Below are 6,000 nucleotides of genomic sequence, written 5' to 3'. Positions count from 1 at the left end.
CAAATTATAATTTTGACGGCTTCGACAACAGTTTTATGTCAAAAATTTAATTTTCTCTAAATTCTCGTCATTAAGCACTTCTTGACTTTGCCTCCGTTATTTTTTGTCTTCGTTATTTATATACACTCGTCACATATCTATTCTCGTCACAGGCTACATTTCACATTAATGGCGTCGAATCGAGTCGCAGTTGATCATATCCAAAGTTTTCAGCCAATTGATTATGGCTATAACGGCTATGGCACTGGTTTCTCGATTTTTTTTTTATTTTCCGGTATTTGACGTTATGTTTGTGACATTTTCTGATTAATGACAGGTATCAAGGGACTCCTTTGGAGGATTAAATGAACCTGTTTAAAAATATTAATTTATTGCTGATTGTTTTAATGACTTTGAAAGTAATTGTTTTGAAAAAGTATTTCTTAATTTTGAATCTTCTGTTCCTATTTGTCCAATTGTTACTTAATCTCGTTACTTAGGTCATATATCAAGTTCCTGGCATAGAGGAAAGACGAAGTTTAACATATCTGATGTTTTAATTTAATTCGTCATGGTTTTAACGACTTCTACACCGATTTTTCGAAAAAAACTATATTGATTTTTTGTCTGTATTTGACATTCTTTTTGTAAACGCAGGGCATTTTCTGATCAAAAAAGTCTTAATTACCTCGTTTAGAGAAATGAACGAACCTATTTTTTGTTTTCAATTTTTAGCTAATAATTTTCATAACCTTTAAATCAATTGTTTTTGAAAAAAAAAACGAATGGTTTTTAACTTTGCTCTTTTATTGTCCGCTTGTTAGTCTCATAAATTTATATTTATCGTATTTGTCGTCAATTTTATTATCTAATTCGGATAACTCGTTTAAAGTATGAGCACATACTAACCGTGGCAGCTGTCCTGTGTAAATTCTTCAGTTATTGACTTAAAAAAAGTCCTTTGGGAGCATTATTGTTTACTGTAGACATTTATTTTTCTTTCCAAATTCTTGCTTTTCTATTTCCAAAACGTTTCAGAAATTGTCAACTTCCAATTAGAAAAAGAAGGTGCTTGAAAGGAATTTTCTTTAAACTAATTGAAGGATTGCTACCCTTTTAGCTGTTTTCCTCTAATTTTATTCAAAATTGATCTTTCTTTAATTTTCAAAATTTCCTGGCCTATTATTCATTCTAGTTTATTACCCCAAGCCAGTAATTGGTGCAGCCAAAATCTACTGAGCAGCACAAAAGCAGGCATCACACGTCACAAACGACATATTTTGGTTCTCAAATTTTGTGTATATATGAAGTTCTTTCTTTAAACGTATGGCAAACACAGTGGATTCCTTGGGGGAATGAAAAAACTTAATTGAAAAATTCAATTTACAGCTGATCAACTTTCATGATTTTGAAAATAAATGTTTATAAAAAAGGTGTTTTTTGCTTTTGAAGGCGCATTTGAAAAAAGCTAGTTTTTTTAACTCAAATTATAATTTTGACGGCTTCGACAACAGTTTTATGTCAAAAATTTAATTTTCTCCAAATTCTCGTCATTAAGCACTTCTTGACTTTGCCTCCGTTATTTTTTGTCTTCGTTATTTATATACACTCGTCACATATCTATTCTCGTCACAGGCTACATTTCACATTAATGGCGTCGAATCGAGTCGCAGTTGAACATTTCTAAAGTTTTGAGTGAATTGATTATGGCTATAACGGGTATGGCACTGGTTTCTCGATTTTCTTTTAATTTTTCGGTATTTGATGTTATTTTTGTGACATTTTCTGATTAATGACAGGTATCAAGGGATTCCGTTGGAGGAATAAATGAACCTGTTTAAAAATTTTAATTTATTGCTGATTGTTTTAGTGACTTTGAAAGCAATCGTTTTATAGAAGTATTTCTTAATTTTGCATTTTCTGTTCTTTTTTGTCTATTTCTTACTTAATCTTATTACTTAGAGGTCATATATCACGTTTCTGACAAAGAGGGAAGACGAAATGTAACATATCTGTTTTAATTAAATTCATTATGGTTTTAACGGCTTCTACACCGATTTTTCGAATAAAATTATACCAATTTTTTGTCTGTATTTGACGTTCTTTTTGTAAACGTAGGGTATTTTCTGATCAAAAAAGTGTTGATTACCTCGTTTAGAGGAATGAACAAACCTATTTTTTGTTTTCAATTTTTTGCTAATGATTTTCATAACCCTATAATTAATTGTTAACCCTTTAATTAATTTATTTTTGCTCTTTTATTGTCCACTTGTTAGTCTCATTAATGAGTGGTCATATATCACTTTATTGCCATTCAAAAAACGCGCAACCAAAGTTTCCTGAACTTGGTGCAAGTATTATGGTCATAACGGCTTCGACACCATTTTCTCGCAAACATTTTTGGAGTTGCTCCGGTTTTCGTTGTTTTTCTAGTCCTAAGAAAAATTAATAATGACAGGAACCAATTTCTTATCTAATGGAGTATAAAGAACGTACTTGATTTTTTCAGTTCATATCTAATGGTTTTAATTACTTAGGAACAAATTCTTTTAAAAAATTATTAAGGCAACTTTTAAGTTAGCCGCTTTTCTTGTTTTTTGTCACCAATTCTCATTAACGACTGGTTGCATATCTCTTCTAATGATGACCAATGAACTAACTTTTTTTAGTTTAGTTTTATCCTGACGCTATTTAATGTTTATTAAGTTTTTCTATAAACAAAAATCGAGTTTTGGATGTTATTAATGTCCGTTGTTATTTGGTTTTGTTGTTTGTCTTGTCTCGTATTCGTAATAATGGCAAATTGCCTCGGCCCTCTCAAGCGGCATTTCTTAACAATTCCACTGAGTGATTTGAGTTGGACGCAAGTTTTTATTCACAAACCAGTTATTTTAGAAAAATACCTAATTTTTAGAAAGTTTTCTATCCCTTCGTTATTTGGTAGACAATAAGGCCGAAAATGTGGATGAGCTCGGTCGGAACATTATGTGTAAACGCACACCACTGAGCCTCCTTGTACGAAATTCGTCTTCTCCGGACAGTAATCCACGTTAACACTTTTCATCTTTTGGCGAACATTTGATCATTTCACAGTAATTTTGTTCTTTTTTCGGATCATTCTGGTAAAAATTAGTTAATTTGGCACCTTTTGTTCAATCGCTATTTTTATTGAATTATTATCACATAACTGTTATAAACACTTTATGAAGTTTACAGTATTGCGAAACTTGGCCTACTCTCACTATTTTCCTTGAAAATATTTAGCTAAATTTCAATTAATTGTTTTATTTTGTTATGTTTAAAACATTTGCAGAAACGTATATGAGGCTTGAAAAGAATTGCAAAAATATTAATCAATCAAATACGAAGGTTGTTCAAGTCTTCGGTTCTACTGTTTCGGCTATAATTTAAGCTTGTTCATCACCAATTTTGCATTTCTATTAAAGCTAGCTCGAATTCAGATGGCTTCTCCCGTTTTGTCCAAACTTTTCAAAAAAAACTGACCTAACAACTGCTCACTGAGTTTTTAAAAAATGAGGCATCAGTTTGTCTTCTCTTTCTGTTGCAGTGGTCTAAAAAGCCAATTTGGCCAATGTTTCTACATCGAATTGCATGCAATTTGCAAAGAGCTTTAGATAATTTCAATCGTCACTGCGATTCGCCTAAATGCTTTTTAAAACTTTCATGACAACTTGATCGAAGGAGCACTCAATTCTGACTTGTAAGCAAATCTGTTATAAATCACTCACTCAATTTCAAAAGTTTTTTTTAAAAAAACTGACGAATCTTAAAATTCTAATCCCGGCTTTCTAACTGCCAAATTATTCCGACTTCGATTGACAAAGAAGACCTTAATATACAAAGTGAAATCAGCCCTAACTTGATTTCCAAGATCTTGGTTCCATAAGATTAATGTGACAGGTATTTCATTTTTAAAATTTTTCCAGATATGTTCAATAATTCAAACTTCGTGTGAACTACCCTTGATCCTATTTCAAACACAAAATGGCAGGAAAACACAAACACGAAAAATTTGAAATTTAAAGATTTATCGTATTCATCGTCAATATTATTATCTAGTTCAGATAACTCGCTTAATGTATGAGAGTATGCTAACTGTGGCAGCAGTCCTGTGTAAAATCTTCAGAGTTCATGACTGTCATTTTGGAGCATGAAAGTCATGAAAGTCATTTTGGAGCATTAAGTTTATTCTAGACGTTTCAATTTTTATTTCCAAATTTTTGTTTTTCTATTTCCAAATCGTTTCCGAAACTGTCAACTTCTAATTAGAGAAAGAGCAAAAAAGCAATTTTCTTTAAAATAATTGCACAAATGCTACCCTTTTAGCTGTTTTCCTCTTACTTTATTCAAAATTGATCTTGCTTCAATTTTCAAAATTTCTTTGCCTATTTTTTATTCTGGTCATCTTACGTATAGTCTTAACAAGGAGGCTCGTTAATATGCGTTCGCACATAACGTTCCGACCACGCTCAACCACATTGCTCACTTTAATGACCACCAAATGAGGAAGTTGTTAAAACTTTCATAACAACTTGATCCAAGGAGCACTCACTTCTGACTTGTAAGCAAACCTGTTATAAAATTACTCACAAAATTTCAAAAGTTTCCAAAAAAAATTAACGGAGTTTGAAAATATTAATCCCGCCTTTCTAACTGCCAAAATATTCCCACACCGATTGACAAAGAACACCACAAACTACAAAGTCAAATCATCCATAACTTGACTTCCAAGCTCTTGGCTCCGTAAGATTAGTGTGACAGGTCTTTCATTTTTAAAATTTTGCCACATGTGTTCAATAATTTAAGCTTAGTGTGATTTACCCCTGATCCTACTTCAAACAGAAAATGCCAGGAAAACACAAACAAAAAAAATTGAAATTTAAAGAATTATCGTATTCGTCGTCAACTTTTTAATCTAATTCGGATAACTCGTTTAATGTATAAGAATATACTAACCGTGGCAGCTGTCCTGTGTAAAATCTTCAGTTATTGACTTGAAGTCCTTTTGGAGAATTATTGTTTACTCTAGACATTAATTTTTCTTTCCAAATTTCTGCGTTTCTATTTCCAAATCGTTTCCGAAACTGTCAACTTCTAATTAGAAAAAGTGCAAAAAAGGACTTTTCTTTAAACTAATTACACCATTGCTACCATTTTAGCTGGTTTCCCTTAATTTAATTCAAAATTGATCTTTCTTTAATTTTGAAAATTTCCTAGCCTATTATTCATTCTGGTTTATTACCCCAAGTCAGTAATTGGCGCAGCCAAAATCTGCTGAGCAGCACAAAAGCAGGCATCACATGGCACAAATTGGATATATTTTAGTTCTCAATTTTTGTGTGTATTTGAAGTTCTTTCTTTAAAGGTATGACAAACTCTGCTTAGTCGCAGGTCTCAGTTGATTCCTTGGGGGAATGAACAAACTTAATTGAATAATTCAATTTACAGCTGATCCATTTTCATGATTTTAAAAATATTGTTTATAAAAAAAGGTGTTTTTTGCTTTGCATCTTTTGTTTCTTGTCTGTTTGATAGCCGGTTTAATAATTAAAGGTCAGATATCACGTTTTTGGCATTGAAGGAAAGCGCAATTAAATGAAGTTATTTTTTTGTGAATTTATGGTTTTAATGGCGTTGACACCGGTTATTTCACTTTTGTCTTTAATTACCTTTCTTCTTGTAGTCGTATGAGAAATTCTGAATAATAAGAGGTCAAAGTTAAGGAATCCTGTTATGGAGGAACACATGAGCCTATTTACTGATTTTATTTGTTAGCTGATGGCTTTCGTGACTTTGAAGATAACTTTTTCATGAAATGTAAAAGGTTTTTCAAAAAATGTTCACCTCTGCTATTTGCCTATTTGTTACCTAGTCTTAATAATAACAGGTCACATATCACATTTTGGCGTCGAAAAGAGACGCAATTGGAGAATTCCATCTTTTAGTTAAATAATTATCGTTTTGATGATTTCAACAAAAAAGTTAAATCTTTGTTTGATT

This window comes from Convolutriloba macropyga, chromosome 3 (assembly GCF_964194025.1).
Source record: "Convolutriloba macropyga chromosome 3, txConMacr16.3, whole genome shotgun sequence".
NCBI lineage: Eukaryota > Metazoa > Xenacoelomorpha > Acoela > Convolutidae > Convolutriloba > Convolutriloba macropyga.
Note: the sequence above shows the minus strand (reverse complement) of the source record.